Source organism: Anguilla rostrata, chromosome 14, assembly GCF_018555375.3.
Source record: "Anguilla rostrata isolate EN2019 chromosome 14, ASM1855537v3, whole genome shotgun sequence".
In the NCBI taxonomy this organism is placed as follows: Eukaryota; Metazoa; Chordata; class Actinopteri; order Anguilliformes; family Anguillidae; genus Anguilla; species Anguilla rostrata.
In genome coordinates, this window is record NC_057946.1 from 25,091,150 (window position 1) to 25,108,478 (window position 17,329).

At 42.7% G+C, this 17,329-nt stretch overlaps 1 long non-coding RNA gene across 3 annotated transcripts in view; it reads left to right on the top strand.

Moving 5' to 3' along the window:
- Positions 1-336: 336 nt before the first annotated feature.
- Positions 337-17,329, top strand: part of LOC135239552 (uncharacterized) — a 50,273-nt gene continuing 33,280 nt past the window's right edge. For all 3 annotated transcript variants that reach the window (XR_010325409.1, XR_010325411.1, XR_010325410.1), the window contains exons 1-2: positions 337-476; positions 558-628. This is a non-coding gene — a long non-coding RNA (uncharacterized LOC135239552). The remainder of the gene's footprint in view (positions 477-557; positions 629-17,329) is intronic.

Below are 17,329 nucleotides of genomic sequence, written 5' to 3' on the forward strand. Positions count from 1 at the left end.
GTAATTAATACGCCACTGGCACGCCCGCCCTGCTCCCTGAAGTCCCAGCACGGCGAGGCCAACTCCGGGCTCCGCCCTGCACTCGGAGGGACATGACTGGCGGCTCGTCCGAAAGCACTTGAGCGCCGCAGACCGACCGGCGGTCTCGTTATCGCTGAAGGCTGGCGAAGAACAATCGATTGTGATGAAAAGGGCGTAGCAGAATACAGGAAGGGACGGTGACACACCCCGGCTCCACTCCTGGGCCGTCTACGTGGAACCTCTCGCCTCTCACGCTATCCTTAACCCGGTAGAAAATATGGGCCACTAATATTTTTTCTGTTAAAAAAAGATTGATGTCCACTTAACCTTCTCATAGCCTATCAGAAGTGAAAAATAGGGGAATCCCGCCTTTAATTGATGTTGAGTGACACCTCTCGCATACGTGCACTGCGTGATCAGCAGAGCAGTGAGACCGAAAAGGCAAAAGATATTTCGTGAGTATATCGTGCTCAGATACCTTCATAATTTGATCAGAACATGATATAAATGACTGAAATTTATCAAATTCATTGTAGGAAGGTTTATCCCCACAGTTCAGCTACCGGGAGTCCGCTTGGAGTACCGTTTTCACATTCTTTTATTCTTGGTGAGTGAGTTCGCTTTTAGCTTGCTAACATGTCCAATCTTTAATGTGAAGGAGGCTAGCCCCGGTTAGCGGCGCTAAGTTAAATTCTGCTATAAAAAAGATTAAATTATACAGTGTAACAAATAGTCAAACTCTGGTGCGTATTTTAGCAAAGGAACTAGGTGTAGAAACAGCCCAAAACTCAACCTTGCCGAAACTGAGCTGATTTTCCTCTCTTCCAAGTCTTAACTGAGCCAAGGCATCTCTTACTGTTGATAACACCACAGTGTCAGCATCTCAGTCAGCCATAGTTGAGTCTTAACTAAACTTCCTTATGTGAATCACATGAACAGGACTGCACATAAAATTTACAAACAGCCAGCATACATTATCTCATACACCTGGGATATGCGCAGAAATAAAGATGTGCACATGTGTCATGAATCCCATATTGTTTTTTTCCATAAGAACATTTTTAAGAACAAAAGTAAGAATAATTTAAAAAAGGTTTTGTGAATGAGGCCCATTGAGCCTACCCAGTTGCAGTGACTTCTGAACGTACCTGTCTAAAAAGAAATAGCAGAATAACTGCTGGTGGTGTTCGGGGGGTTATGTGGTCAGAAGAAACCCGTGCTCCTCTTGCATCCCCTCCCTCAAAATGTAGCACAACCAAATGATAAACACATTTGCAGAGGCCATCATGAAGAAAATTACCCATAATCAGGGGTTGACACGAGTGGCGCACAAGTATGCATTAACGGCAAAAAGATTAAAATGCACGGCCATTTTATGTCATAATGATGCAAATGCATTCCTATTTTTAGGCACGCATTCTGTTAGGACATGAAATTGCCATGCTTTTTAGTATTTTTGCCGGTAATGCGTACTAGCGTACCACTTATGTCAACCACTGCCCATAATCCATTGTTATAGCTGTGGGATCTGAGTTCTGAAGGAGCTGTGGTGTGAACAACACGTGGTCTGAGGTCTCATCAATGCTTGAGCATAACAGAAGGAGAGCTGAGCCCTTTTCAAGTCCACTTCCCATGTGAACACAAAAAAGACCGAGTGCATTTGCAGCTGGTTCACTTTTTTGGTTCGCTTTAAAAGAACTGAGTTTAAGGGTGCTTTCACACCTGCCTCGTTTGGTGTGGACCAATCAGTCTTTTATTTAAGTTTGGTTTGTATTGACAGGTGTGACACCTCCAACTGCGCTCGGGTGTACACTAAACAAACTAACCTTGGTTGCAAAAAAAAAAAAAAACAGTGGTCTCGGTCCTCTTCCAAGTGAACCCTGGTGTAGTTTGTTGCTGTAACTATTTGGAACAAATAGTTCCAGCAACATCAGAGCTTGCCTTCTGCTTAGCGGTGTATTTATATCACACTCATAGTGTTTGTGTTCAACCAATAAGAGCTTCTGGTAATGATGGCAGATTATAAGTAATAAAATAGTGGCACAATGTGTTCGATACTCCATTGTTTCCCTGTGACGTTAGGTGAATGCATGCCTGAAAACTGGAATACCCGCCAGATTTCTGACCAATCGGGTGGCACGGTGGTGCAGTGGGTAACACTGTTGCCACACAGCAAGAAGGTTGTGGGTTCGAATCTCAGCTTGGGGCCTTTCTGTGTGGAGTTTGCATGTTCTCCCCGTGTTCGCGTGGGTTTCCTCTGGGTACTCCGAATTCCTCCCACAGTCCAAAGACATGCAGGTAGGCCAATTGGAGACCATAAAATTGGCCATAGGTATGAGTGTGTGAGTGAATGGTGTGTGTGCCCTGCGATAGATTGGCGGCCTGTCCAGGGTGTATTCCTGCCTCTCGCCCAATGCATGCTGGGATAGGCTCCAGCAGCACCCCCCGCGACCCTGCTCAGGATAAGCGGGAATAGATAATGGATGGATTTCTGACCAATCATCGAATAATCTTGTGTACAGACATCGCCTTATTTACGAATTGGCGTGCTCAGATCGTTGAAATGTGAAACCGATTGGACTAAATAAAAATGATTCAGTGTAACAGTTGGCCAAACTCCGGTGTGGACTTTAGCAAAGGAACTAGGTGTAGAAACAGCCCAAAACTCAACCTTGCCGAAACTGAGCTGATTTTCCTCCCTTCCAAGTCTTAACTGAGCCAAGGCATCTCTTACTGTTGATAACACCACAGTGTCTGCATCTCAGTCAGACATAAGCCCTGGGGTGACATTAGACTAGGAGCCATCAATCACTGGTAATGTAGCATCAAGAGCTGCCCATTTCTAACCGCCTGCTCTTCTCTTCCACTTGCTAGCATTTTACGACCTGGACCCGTAACAAAATGTTTTCTGTTGACTTTATTTAATTTTCCTCCTTCAATATGGAACATGAGTATAATGATATGTTGCCTTGTTTAATGTGTGAGTTTTCAGCCAAATACCATACGTAAGTGTTCAGTTAAGCAAGGCTTTTTACATGCTCAGTTCTCACTGGCTTGGAAAATGTGCTAATGACAGATGTAAACACATCTTGAAAAGTCCTTAGAAACTGTTTAAATTAGCAATTCATTTCTATAATTTAAAATTAATGCAATCAAATGATCCTTCTTAAGTAGGACCAGTGCTTCACTAATTAATGTAACCAAACATCAACAGACTAATGATTCTCTCTACAAAATGAAATAAAATAATTAAATATCATTTAAGTTTGGTCAAACTGCTTTGATTGTGGGGTTACTGCTAAAATTGCCTATGGAATATTGTGAAATCACCGCACAACTTTCTCATTGTATATTAAAGATTATTTATAATTGATATTTCTGTTAATGAATGTTAATTAAAAGGCTGAATATTCATTTTTATCTTCCTTTTAAGGGACCGGACATGTTCAGAATATGTCTCTGAAAATTATATTAAATCGCAGTATCCCCCCATTAAGACTCCTGCAAACGAAAGCAGTTGATCACTTCAGTCCTTAAGCTGGCTCTTTATCAAGGCTTTCTATGCCTTTAATTGATTTTTCTGAGTTGAAAGAGAGTAAGAGACCGGCTCTGTCCCTCCGGTCCTTGTCCTTGAATGCGGCCGCGGCTGAATGGGAACGAGCGGACGCATAAGCGCCGCGACGGGCGTACTTACACGACTCGCTCGGAAATCCGTTTCCGTCCGCTCGGGCGCCGCTCGACGGGCCACGGGCGGGGTTCGCGGCGTGACCTGAAGCCGCTCGGCGGGTGACGGGCGGGGTTCGCGGCGTGACCTGAAGCCGCTCGGCGGGCCACGGGCGGGTTCGCGGTGTGACCTGAAGCCGCTCGGCGGGTGACGGGCGGGGTTCGCGGTGTGACCTGAAGCCGCTCGGCGGGTGACGGGCGGGTTCGCGGCGTGACCCAAAGCTGATAAAACTTCTCCAGAGCTGATTGTCTTAGCCGTAGTGGAATGTTAATGCCGTACGTTGAGTGGCGGTGTATAACGCATGATGGTTAGGGAGCTGGGATGTTGCAAGCACTGTAAGGCTGCAGGTTCAGTTCGCATGTGGAGCGCTACAGGCTGTAAGCTAAGCTAAGCCTGTCTGGGTCAAAAAGCATCTGCTGAATTGGTGCTAATGTAACCGCGCGTTCCAGTGTGAGCCCGCATGTGCATTTGCCAAGAGAGCCACTGGCAAGTAGGTTTCTTAAAGGCTCACTTAGCCGCATGTGTAGGACGTACGGCTGGAAATGAATACACAAATGGTAGAATACTCCTTTACTGTGTAAAATGCAAATACCGCAAAGAATAATGGCTACTTAAATAATTTACACTGTGTGCGTGTATGCATATTTGTGTGTGTGTGAGTGTATGCGTGTGTGTGTGTGTGTGTGTGTGTGTGTGTGTGTGTGTGCATATGTGTGCGTGTGAGTTAGTGTGTGTGTGTGTGTGTGTGTGTGTGTGTGTGATGAAAACCTGAGCAGCAAAAACTCCAGTCTGTCTTCTGAACTGTTGAAGATCCTTGTCAGCAGACTCACTGAGCCTGTTCAGGCTAACATTTTAATAAAATAGCTGCTACTTCAGAGGATGATCGTTTGATAGGATTAGAGCAAACAGCTGTTGTTGTACACTTCATATTTCTCGCTGCTGGCTTGCATTTCCTGTTTTGCAACAGTTTGCGCTGTCATCACACAGTCAACCGGCTCAGCCTCCAGACCATTACCGGAACATTCTCATGACAGACATTCTCTCTCAGCCTAACACACGGAAAGTTCTCTCAACCTCTCAGTCTACGAGCCGCCACAACCCTGACCAGAAACATTGGTTCAGGAAATGGGACGAAGATGAGGTTTGAAATGGTTCACACGTAACAACACACAACCACAACTCCTAATGAATCCATTGATTTCAGGGAAACAATCGGACTGAGTCACCCCGTCAAACAATATGCCAATTATGAGGAACAGTCCATTCCGTTTAAATCTCCACCTGTAATGTCCTTATTTTTTCTCTTGCCAAGGGGACGCCGACGTTGTACGGACGAACAGAGGCTTCTCACCTCTCTCGTCTCTGTATTGCGTTTAGCATTTCCAACTTACGGCGGCGTGAGCTCAGCATTAATAAGTAAACAATCAGAGACTGTGGTGCGATTAAGTATTCATAACGCCAGTATAGTGTGTCAGAGCATGGGCTGCGGACAGTGTTGAATTCTAAAGTGGGATTGCCGACCGATTGCTTTAGTACCACCGCTGGGTTTGGCTTTGTTATTTCTTTTGTTTGTAGACCTGCCATACAGGGTTTCTGATGATGAAACCGCTCACACGAAAGAGGGGGGCAGTGAGGGGTGTTCAGCAATCCGCGGACATTTATCTTCAAAACCTTTCAAATTTTCCGTGGTTTTGAAGTGGTGGAGCTCTTTGAAATGAAATGGCGGAAGCTGGTTGCTGTGATATATTTATGGAAGTCAGCTGTGTTTTTTTACTTGTGGTCGTGTCAAAGTTGGAAAAAGGAGGAGGGAAATTTCGTTATGAATGCGTGTTTTCTTATGCAACTGGCAGCGCACCTCTTCTTAGTTGCCACATGAATACTTTATTCACACTCAGAAATATCCTTTTCTGGGAAATCACCAAGGTTAATTATTCAAGGAGGATTCTCAAACACCCACAAATATCTCTGCAGCCCCCACAACCGCTGCTTTCTGTCTATACGTACAGTTGAATTCTAGGCATTTAACAGCATATCCAGCGCAACCAACATAGCTCGCGTTCTTTTTGTGCACGTTTTTTATATGGCTGGATACAAAAGAAATTCAGGTTAAGAAACTTGCTCAAGGACGCAGGCGGCAGTGCCCCACCTGGGAATTGAATCAAAAGCCGTGGCTTAGATCCCTAACCACTACACCACACCGCCTCCTATTTCTTCTGTTGTCTATCACACATCCTAATCTAGCCCCTCCTCAAACACACTAAGCTCTTAGTAAGCCACAGTTAAAGCAATGGTCAAGGGCATCTTCTTATCACACACTAATTCCAGATAATTGATTTGTCTTATAATGTCTGCTGCCTCACCAGTTGGCCTGATCATTACCCGAAATCTTGGCAAAAATCCTACCCCAGGAAGCCACAGAGAAACGCAGAAAGGAGAAGATAAGAATTCTCCGGAAGAGGATTTTGACAGGATGAGGTGATTCACGCTCCCGGGCCGGTTCTGCTACGAGCTCCAGGCCCATGCAATATTCGGGAAGCTGGGGGAGATCAGAGAGATGTGTGTCCTTCAAAGCTCTGAGGTTCTCAAACCCCACCTTCAAGGCGAGCTAGGCCACTGTCCATTAATGCCACAGGGCCTATACACCAGAAATGATCAATTTACCTGAAAGTACTTCCACTGGGCTTTTGATAGTGTTTCTCTCTCTGTCCAATCGCGATACCAAAGAACAACAACAACAAACAAAAAAGGTTCGGTCAACTCTTCTGCCAGGAGCCAGGAATTGCGTCTTCTTGCTGAAGCATGTAAATTCGTTGTCCATCGCATGCTGACGTCAAACATGGTCTGACGTCATTTTTCAACAAAAAGTGCAGGGTTCGAACCCGTGTTTCAGTGTGAAGACGCACAGCTGTCTGTGGGTTTTAAAGAGTGCATAGTGTCCCCCTTCTCAAATCAGCACCGGTTTTATATAATTCAGTCATTTCTGTTTTATTCCTTACAATCTCTTCCATTAGACTTGCTGGAAAACACGTTAGTGTCGATGTCTAAAACATTATACATTTGATTAATTTACCCATTTATTAATTATTTTATATATTTATTTACTTATCTAATGCCTTTAAGTATTATTTGTGCTCATCCACAAGTAAAAGTATTATTTAATGCCTGAGATAGTACAGATAGTAAAGTACAATCAGGAGTTTAATGCACTCATTTTCACAGTACCGCTCCACACTTTGAAACCACGGCTCTTGAAAATCTGAGTCTGTGCTTCTATTCAGCCAGTGTCATCAATTATCTTGGACTCCGATCCTCGTTCAGATTCCAGCGTGGCTGCGGGGAGTTTGGATGAGGATTTTTTGTTGAAAAATGTATTTGACGGATGGCTTTGTTGTGCTGCCATTTGAGAAGAATGTGTCAGGGGCGTCCTTCATTTTGGGTCATCCACAGAGCCGAAGGAGAGCGCTTGTCGCGGCAAAAAATCTAGTCCTCTCAGTTCAGCGGCTCATGGACGTCGGCCAAACAAAAAACACTTGAAGCCCGCGTTTGGAATTCCTTCATCAAGGACTCCATCCCAGTCATAAAATAATAATAAGGCCCCCGTTTTTAAAAATTTAAAGTCTCAGAGATACATTATTGAAGTGTGTCTCTGACTGATTCTAAAAGGAGGGGAAATCTGTCGGTATAAAGTATGAAATGCAGAACTCCTGAGACCGACGCAGAAATTATGTGCTACTCTCTGTGACGGCTGAGGCAGCGCTGTTTTTGTAAAAAAATTATTGCGGTTTTGCCATAACGCTAGTAAGCGGCGCATTTGAACCCCAAAATCGTATTCTCAAATATTTTAACGGTCAAGGCATAATTGTAAAATGCTAGCGCCAGCAAAAGGTGCTGGCGAATTTGGGCGCGTTCAACTAAAATATGGTGATTTTGTGACATCAGGGTTTAGCAGAACTACAGCACAGTTGTAAAAGAGGCTAGTTTGATAGGAATTAATAAGTTGTGGGTGTGATGGGCGTTTGGCTTCATTGTAACCAATCAGATTGTCCCATTCCTTTCCCTTTAAAAACAGCGCGTTAGCACAACAGCTGACTGCTAATGCTGTCATGGCTGAAGAGCGAGCCCCATTATGAGAGGCTCTGTTATGAGCCTCTGTGCAATCCGCCATGATATCAAAACAAAGGTGAAACCGATTCTCATTTTCATGTTTATTTCCCCCCCAGGTGGAATATATTTTCCATGTATACGCTAGTCATTGTTGCTTTGCGGTCAGTTTTAGTTTAATACCACCATTTAATTTTTTATAATCACCGTTTCATTAATTTCAGACGTGCACTTGATAAGACGAATGTACGCTCACCAGAGAAGCGCTGCCCTGCAGCCAATCGGGCGCCACTCTCTCGCCCGTTTTATGCGCCCATTGATGCACACCTATTGCGTTTTTTTATTGCGCTTGTACAGCTGCATATACGTGCACTGAACCAATTCAGGTTAAGTACCTTGCTCAAGGGTGCAAAAGCATCATTCTGGCTGTGAGCCGAACCTAAATTACAAGCCCCTAAATTAACCATCATACCAACCTGCTACCACTGTATTGTAGAATACAGCTTATCTCAAAGACCACTGACTTTCTTAAGGCTATTTTGTACTGTATCTCCCAACCAGTCCAGACATCTGAAACGCATAGGTGCAGTTGTCTATAAAAAGCTGACATTGGCCTGCATAACTCGATGCAGCTTGCAAATTTTTTCTTGACACAATGAAAGACTCATTCATAAAGCAGTAGTAGGACAGACAGACACACTCCCTGGTTAAATGGCACTCCTCACTGCCGCTATGAATAAAAAGATAGAGTTCATTTTGTTTTTTGAACAGATACAGATAGAGTTAGTGTTGCCTCTCCACGCCCCTAATGCTTGCCTGTAGGATGTTGGTCTCACATTTAAAATGTGCAATTCTGTCACATTAACACTGGTTTAATGTCTGTCTCTGTCTCTGTCGCTCTCGATCTGAAATAATGTGCTCTGTTTTGCCGACAGAGTTTAGACAGCTCAACCTCCGATGCAAAAAAAGGCTTCAGTTTGTTCCAATCTCCCCACCTCTCCCTTTCTTTCTGTCTCACTCAAAAAATTCAGTTCAGTTCAAATTAAAATACTTTAATGGCATGAATGACAAAATGGTAAATATCAGCATGAAATTCTGTGACAACCATTTTGGTTTAAACGTGTGTGTATATATATATATATATATAATATATATATATATATATATATATATATATATATATATATATATATATATATGTAATATATATATAGTATATATATAGATAGTTATTATTCCAATTTGTATATTTTGAAATTAAATTAATGACCTGTGAGAAAATATGTTCATTTTGTGTGGATTAATTTGTCACGTGACATCACTTCCGTGAAGCTGACAGGGGTGTGTGCAGCCAGCCACTTAAGCCTGCCTGTGTCAGCCAGCATTAATAACTATACTGAGTCACCACACACTCTGCCTCTGTATCTTACACACACATGCGCAGGCGCGCACACACACACACACGCTGTACTTACTGATGGCTTTGGAACATTCAAAAAGCTCACAGAAAGATTTTTTAAATGACAGTACTGATAATATACATCATGTAAGAAAACCAACTGTGAATCCATCATACTTCCATTGCTGCCACCTGCTGATTGTTAGACACATTAGGACAACCAAACAAACTTCAGTGATTCAGCACTGAACACAACATTTTTCAACATTTTTGTAAAATTTCATCGAATTTTTGGTAAGCTACCAAATTCCGGCGGATTTATCGAACATGCGCAGGCAGCTTTTTCTCCCACATCCAAGTGCGTATGTCGATAAACACCAATCAATCATAAATGAAAACCACGTTCACAGAACTTGCAATTAATATAAATGGATGTCCCTGAAATACCACTTTAGGAGCTCAGAATTACATTGCAGGCAATTTAAGGAGATGGCCGAGGAGGCGGCGAAGGGGAAAAAAAAAAAAAAAAAAACCTGAATCGGAGACTGAAGTGCTGTTAATGGAAGTAGAAGCCAGATAATATATTTTATTCAGTAGTGTAAGCAGTGGACCGTCAGGGCCGGGGGAGACTAAAGCCTGACATAGCCAATGTTGTAAACTCCACGTCTCAAGGTCCGCACACTGTGAAAAACGATAAAAGGAAAACGGTTTGACATGAAACTGGAGGCAAAGGAGAAATTCCCAGCCCACGAACGACGCACGTCAGCCACGGGGGGGAGGTCACTGGGAGTTCGCCCGAGTTGTCTACGCCGGACGAAGGCATCGGCCAAATCGTGCGAGAGACGCGCTGCTGTCTGGAATTACCCCGGAAGGGGGTACGGCGCCGTGATTTCCCCGTTCTTGCACAGGCTCGGAAGGAGGTGTCCCGCCAGTCGAAATGGGCTCATGACTCATTCGTCATCCTCCGCAAACAAGGCCGGGCCGGGCCTGGTCTTCGAACGTGCGCTCTCTCCGAAGAGTGCCACGCTCTGAAGCTTCTAATGAAGCCCGGTCAGCCTTAGAAATGAAGGCCTAAGATGTGACATCTGTGCCCTATTCATAGGAAACTTCCTTCATGTGTTTTATGGAATTTATATTCACTTGCAATTAAACTTTAATTGGATTAATCAGGATTATGCAAATGAAGCATCGCCTGTGTTACTGTTGAATCCAATTGTGGTTTTTATATAATATAATACTCATTTGACTTCAGATTTATTCAAATTATTTTGCAACAGTATTTTTAACGCCTTCTGTATCATCTCTTTTTTTAAGTCTGAAAATGACATACCCAAAATAAAATGCTTACTATTCTTAAAACCTTTTGACTACAGGCATAATCTCGCTCTCTTCTGAAAGATAAGCCTTGGACATTTGATTCGGTCAGAGAATTACCCTAAATAGTGCAAGTGCAAGTTTTTTTCTCACCTAAAAGATGGTTTATTTGAGTGGATACAGATGCTTGTGCGCGTGCCTGGTGGGTTTATAAACACAGTGGAGCCGCAGCCACAATGCTGGAAAAATCCTGGTTCAAATTTGATGACCGTACCAGCAAAAATGAGCATTCTGCCTTCCTTCTTTAAGCTTTGTCTAGACGGGTTTCCAAAAAAAGGGCATTTGGTGAATCAAAAAGGACACTTGGTGGGGTGGCGTAGCCTGCAGAGCGCTGTCCACATGCTCATTACGAGACGCAATGCCGGCGGTTCGAGTCCGACCGCGCGACCTTTGTCGCACGTCTCTTCCTCTCTCTTCCCCGTTCTTCCTGTCTCTCTACGCTGTCCTGTCCAGTGAAAGCTGAAAAATACAAACGTTTTAGAGCTCTCGTGAAATCTGTTCAGATCCTAAGAACATACGAAACCTTGGATAAATCCCAAATTGTTTGCGTAAATGCAGTTAAGGATGATTTACAAATTCGTTCAGCTCATGTTTGATAAATGAGACCCATTTGTTATTTTTTTGTTGTTGTTTTGCTTGTTGTTTTTTTTTTTTGGCAAGGGGGTTTGAATTTAAGCAGTGGATCATTTTGATGAATTTACAGGCCATTTTCGAGAAATTTGACTGAGTTTTCACAGATATCTCATTTTAAAAAACAACCCCTCTCCTGTCCGTTAATGTTTGGCGTGATTTATGAAAATGTTCATGTATTTATTCAGGCGCTCATAACCCAAAAGAAGCAGGTTTGATTCCTAAGCAGAGCACAGCTCTTGTGCCCTCGAGTAAGTCTGAGTCTGACCTTCCTCGGTAAATTATCCACCTGCATGAAAAGATGAAAATTGTATTTTACACATTTAATGTGCCCAAGACATTCTGCAAATGGATGTGAGCACAATGAGTGAGTAAGTGTTTAATAGCCAATGGAGAGGACATAAAGCCCGTGGAAAGGACTGCTCACTGAAATGTAATGACTGAACAACTGGGTCTAAAACAATGCTGAAGAACAGGGCACACCAGTCCTGGGTCAAATACGTATTTGTTTTAAATTCAAATACTTTTCTGTGCTCTGTTGATCTTGCCTGGTGTAATTGAGCCTGCCTATATGAGCAGAATGCGGGGTTTGAACTTTTTGAGAGTATTTCATTGGTTCCAATACACCAGACAAGATCAGTAAATTGTAGAAAAGTGTTTGAATCCAAAACGAATACGTATTTGACCCAGGTCTGGGGTACACAATGCGCAAATTTGTTTCCGTATTTGTTTCTGTAGTATACTTACAACCTTTTCCAACCTGCACAAGATATAAACTGCCAAATTATCCTAAACTGACTCAGCAATGAACCTGAGGAGACAGAAGGGGATATTTGCCATTAACCTGTAATTGGAGGTTATGTTTTGTTTTTTTTTAGACGAAAGCGAAATAAATAATGAACCGAGTGTTTACCGAATTAAAAATACACGCTTGAGTAAATAAGGAGATTAGCATCGCCCCTGTATCCGCCAGTGACTCCTCGCCGGTTTTGCCTGGTTTTAGTGGATTAAAAAAACCGCCGATTAAATGCTGTTATTATAATTTGGAGGCTGGGGCTCAACTAGCCTGTCAAGCCGGCTCGTGCCATCGGGCTTTGCTGTTACTGAGTGAATATTAAATTTGTAGAAAGAATTCAAAAAGCAAATGTAGGTTAAGATGGGGAATGAAGAAAGAAATAAATAAATAAGCCATTAAATGATGCCTAATATTGTGGCACATTAATAACCACATTAGGTTTATTAGCTGCGACCGCAGCTCTATATCTCTGTTGGTTGGTCGGTTGGTTGGTTGGTCGGTCCACAAAAGCGTCCCACCCCGTAGCGGCCTCAGTTTTCGCCCCAGGAGGCTGAAATTTGGCATGGACGTTGGTCATGACCGGAAGGTACAGCTGAGTAACTTTCAGGCCGATTGACTAAGAGGGGGTGTGGCGATGGGCGTGGCCTATCACAAAAAGGCGCATAACTCCCTAATGGATTCACAGATTTTCACAAGGTTTTGTGGAAAGGTTGGTCATGAGCCAAAGAAGAGGTCATGTGTTTGTGTGAGGGTGTGTGCGTGGGTGCATGCACACATGGATGCATGCGCATGTGCAGTCGCAGCTGATTCGCGCTTGTTTGGTTCTACAGGTAGCTGCTCCTACAGAATCTTAACTTTGACAATGACTATACCTTGACATGGTGCCAGGGTTAATAAAATTGGGTTAGGACAGGGTGTGCCTACCTATGATTGGTGTCAAATAAGAAATCAGCTCCTGTTATTTACATGTCTGGTTCAAATACAGTTTGGCACCAACAGGTGCTTACATCACAGGCTGTATTAAACTTATTTCAATAGACCTACATTTTTTTTTGTGTCAGCCAGTAAGACACAAAAATCTTATTGGGTATTTTATGAACAATTGCTTCTCATGTTGCAGTTTCACTGGTAACTCAATTTCACTAACTTTCTTTACAGTGATTTCTCTATGGTGTCTCAACCTCCATAATTGTCAATGCTATGTTAGAAAAGTAGAGTATTAAAAGGTATAATGGCTTAATGTCATGATATTATTGATTGCTTCACAATTAATTACCTCTCATTTCAGTTTCACTGGCCAGTTCAAGATTAATTATTTCTACTGTCACAATTTCATTGGATATCTCACAAGTAATTATATTTCATGATGTGATCGCATTGGTCACTTAAAGATGATCTCTGTGCTTGCAGTTTTATTGGTCACTTTATGATTAATGACCTCATGTCATGAATTAATTGGTCTGCTCATTATGAATCACTCCTCCTGATATGATTTAATTGGCCAGTTCATAATGAATTAGTGTCCTGTTCCTACATATGATTTATCTTTAAAGAGTAATATGCAACATATGTATTACTGTTAGTGGTAATATAATGTCAGTTATAGCTGGTTGGTATTTTTAAGCCATTGTGGTTAAGAGCATCTGCTAAATTCCAAAATGAAAGGTAACTATATACAGTAAAATAATATGTATTGTACCAATTAACTGGAATATAGTTGATATAATATTTTCTCAGGACTAACCCCCTTGGTATATTGGATTTTTAGATATCTTCAAAGGAAGGAAAATACATATTTTATTAATCAATAAAGACTTTGAAGATACGGACATTGGCATCACAGAACATACACTCCGGTCTTGCGTGGACGTGGTTTATATGCGTTTAATTCGCATGAGTTCTGTTCGTCACTTCAAATCGTTTCACAATTTTGCCGTGGTTTACACGGTTCTCCAGCAAGACTTATGCCCCCCCCCCCCCCCCCCCTCCGACAAGGGTAACTATCACTTCCATGAGGATGCAATATAGCGAAGGGTAACGGCAATAAACCGTAAAACGAAACAAGGCAATAAACAAACGTGCGGGTTAGAGGGGAAATTGCGCTCTGTTAGCGGCAGCGCTCGAGAGCTAGACGCTCTGGAATGAGCGGGACTCACGGCGAGCGGCGCATTAATCGTCCTCTCAGCGGGCGCTCGTCGCACGGACCACTCCGGTAGCGGACGAGAGTTTCAACTCCATTATCCCACCGCCGCGAAACTCATGGGCGAATTAGCGGGCGGAGCGAAGCGAAGGAACAGGTGCGAGACCGTAAAATGGATTCAGTTAGCGCGGACGCAACACGACAAAGCAATCTGTGGGAGATGAGGGAGAACAGCCGTGACCATGTCGAGGTTTCACCACTTCTGTCAGGTTTGCATGTTATCGCCTGTCTAATTGCTTGTTTCCCGTTACAGGCTTCATGCTGAATGATTACTTTTAAAAAAAGTTCTCCCGCTAAACATCTTCCTCAATCGGTTCTTTGTGATGTTTTAAGAGGGGGCGGGGTTCATGTAGCAAACGAACCTTTTCCCTGACTTTACCAAGGAATTTCAGAGGAAAAGAGGAAAGCATTTGGCAAGGTTCGAGACAAAATCTGTAGTTCACCAAGGAAGCACAATATTCTTTATTTAAACTGAAACAATTATACAATGAGTCAGGTGAGAAGGCAGGGAAACTATTGGCTCGTCATTGAAATGTAAAGAAGGAGCTTGCCAAACAGGTGGGATTAGGAACAAGAAGGGAAAGCTTCACTCTAATCACAAAACCATAAATAATGTATACCGACAGGTCTATGAAGAACTTCATGTACCAGACTGTCAGTTAGACTTAGACACAATACAAGCAATTTTTTTAAGCACCTTAATTTACCTTTCAGATTTAATCAGACCTTCCAAAGAAGGGCGCGAGATGGTTTGACTGCTTAATAACCCACAAGGAGCTGCTAAGAACAATAAGACTATTGCCTAAGGGTTTCACTGTTCTGCAGAAAAATTACTGAGCAGTTTGCCCCTAAGATTTTGAAAAAATTTGATGACATCACATTACTGGCATTCAGCAGATACTCTTATCTAGCACAACTGCCACTATGTTTAGCCTTTTTTTTACATGGTGTTCATTTATACAGCTAGATACTGAAGCAATTCAGGTCACTCGCCTTGCTTTGGGAAACAATGGCAGTGTCCTGCCTGGGAATCAAACCTGCAACCTTTAGGATAGCCCATGTTCTTTACCCATTACACTACACGTCCCCCCCCCCCCCCCCCCCAACCACCCCTTAATGTCAGAGATAGCAAGAGTGTGGAAGTGGCCTCCAGTCTCTTTCCTGTACATTTTTCACTAAGTTGCTAGCATGAGGGCAAAGCGTGTCAAATTATAACGTGGAAATTATAAAGCCACAACAACCTTAGATGCCTTTGGATTATGGTCTGGAAGGCAAAAGCCCTGTGTAGCTCAGAGGCAACCAAATCCTTTGAAGCTGCAAGTCTTCAGTCGTTTTGACCAAGTCTATCTGGGCTTCACCTGGAATGAATTTTGGTCTGGGCCAGGCTGGGTCTGGGCCAGGTCGTCAGACTTGCATACCATGAAACTTAACCTATAGCAGCCACTGATGTACTTAGACTTTCTCCATTCGCAGTATGTACCGGCATCGATAGCAATGTTGTTCATCATAGCACTGGAACCATAAGTAGAGGCCGCGAGATCGCATGCGTAAATAATGGGGTTCACAGTGTGGGTTCTGGAGAGCAAACCGTCAGATTTTGCAGATGCTATACTAGTCCTAATATCAGAACCCCAAACCTCTGTGCTTCTCTTTGAGGATTTTGCCAGTCATTTCCTGGTATAAAGTGAACTGGGCTATATCTGATCTGAGGTGATAACCCTGTCATAATGGTGTCATAAGAATGAATTCCAGAAATATAAATTTCAATGAACGTGATAATTGAAGTATTAGGGGATACCTTCCTTTAAAAATCATGGTAGTTTAGAGTAATGATAGTCTTGACACACCTTTGAATTAAGTATGAACTCTTATTCAAGAGCTGAGACAAACTTTTGAATCATAGTATGGGGTAAAATCCAAGTTTAAAAAATGGCCATAGTTCCAAAACAGAAGTGCCTCATGTGTATGCTACATCTTAAGCACACTCGTTAACCTTTTAAAATCTAGAGACAGAATGTTTAATCAATGGATCTCCGCTGGAAAATGAGGCAGAATGAAGCTGCGTACTATATCACGGGCTGTAATGGACAAAGGGGGACTAGGGCCTCCCAATATGCATATTTACTGGGAAGCGTTCCTGGCTGCCTAAATGGTTCGATTTTTCTCAGACAGATGTAACAGACCACTCTGGGTCGACGTTCAGTACAGCAGACTAACTTGTCCATCAGCAGAGCCTCAGAACTGAATACTGTGATCCACTAAGAATATATGGAGTCGCATGCATAAAAGAGAAACTGTAACCCTTTCTGGTAAGCTCTGCAGCAATGTGAAATGACCGCTGATATAGGAGGTAAGGATTTTTTTAATGAGTGTTATGCTCATGAGACAAAGAGTATTGTAGGCCTCTTCCATGATGATACTCTTGAGATCCTTTGATAATTCAAGAGTGTGATAGCTAAATTCTAGGCATCCAATACATTCAGATTTTCGCTCTAAGCTGGACCTCTTTAGGAGGTTAGTGCACACTGCAGTTAAGCTGAAGTCACCTTTTTGGTGCACTTTGGGGGCACTTGCAGTGGACCTTTCTGTGAAGGGGACCCAATGATAACATTTGAAGGTCGAAGAATGGACCACACTGGAGAAGCAATTGCTGGTCCAAGGTCAAAATTGATCTAATTTGAAGTTTTTAACGGGCTGTACTGGGCATTTGTGAGGTTGAACAAAGTGGCATTGATCACTTCTAACCCCTGCAGACGATGCCAATCATGTCCAGGTGGCATTGTCCACATGTTTTATAATTTGCCCGCCCGAACCACCTTTTGTCCAAATGATCATGGAAAAGATCTGCGATAGCTTAGAGACTACAATTTGATATCGATCATGCTTTTTTTGTTGTTGAAAGGCTCAAAAGACTTAAAAGAACAAAAAAAAAAAACAAAGTAAATAACTTATTGGTAAAAAAAAGTTGCTCTTGCTACAGTCGAGGGTCACTAAGGTAATGGGGAAAAAAGAAACTGTGTTGGCGGAAAGTGCCACTTATCAAAGACTGATGTACAAAATAAATTAAGGGATAGACGGCTTTCT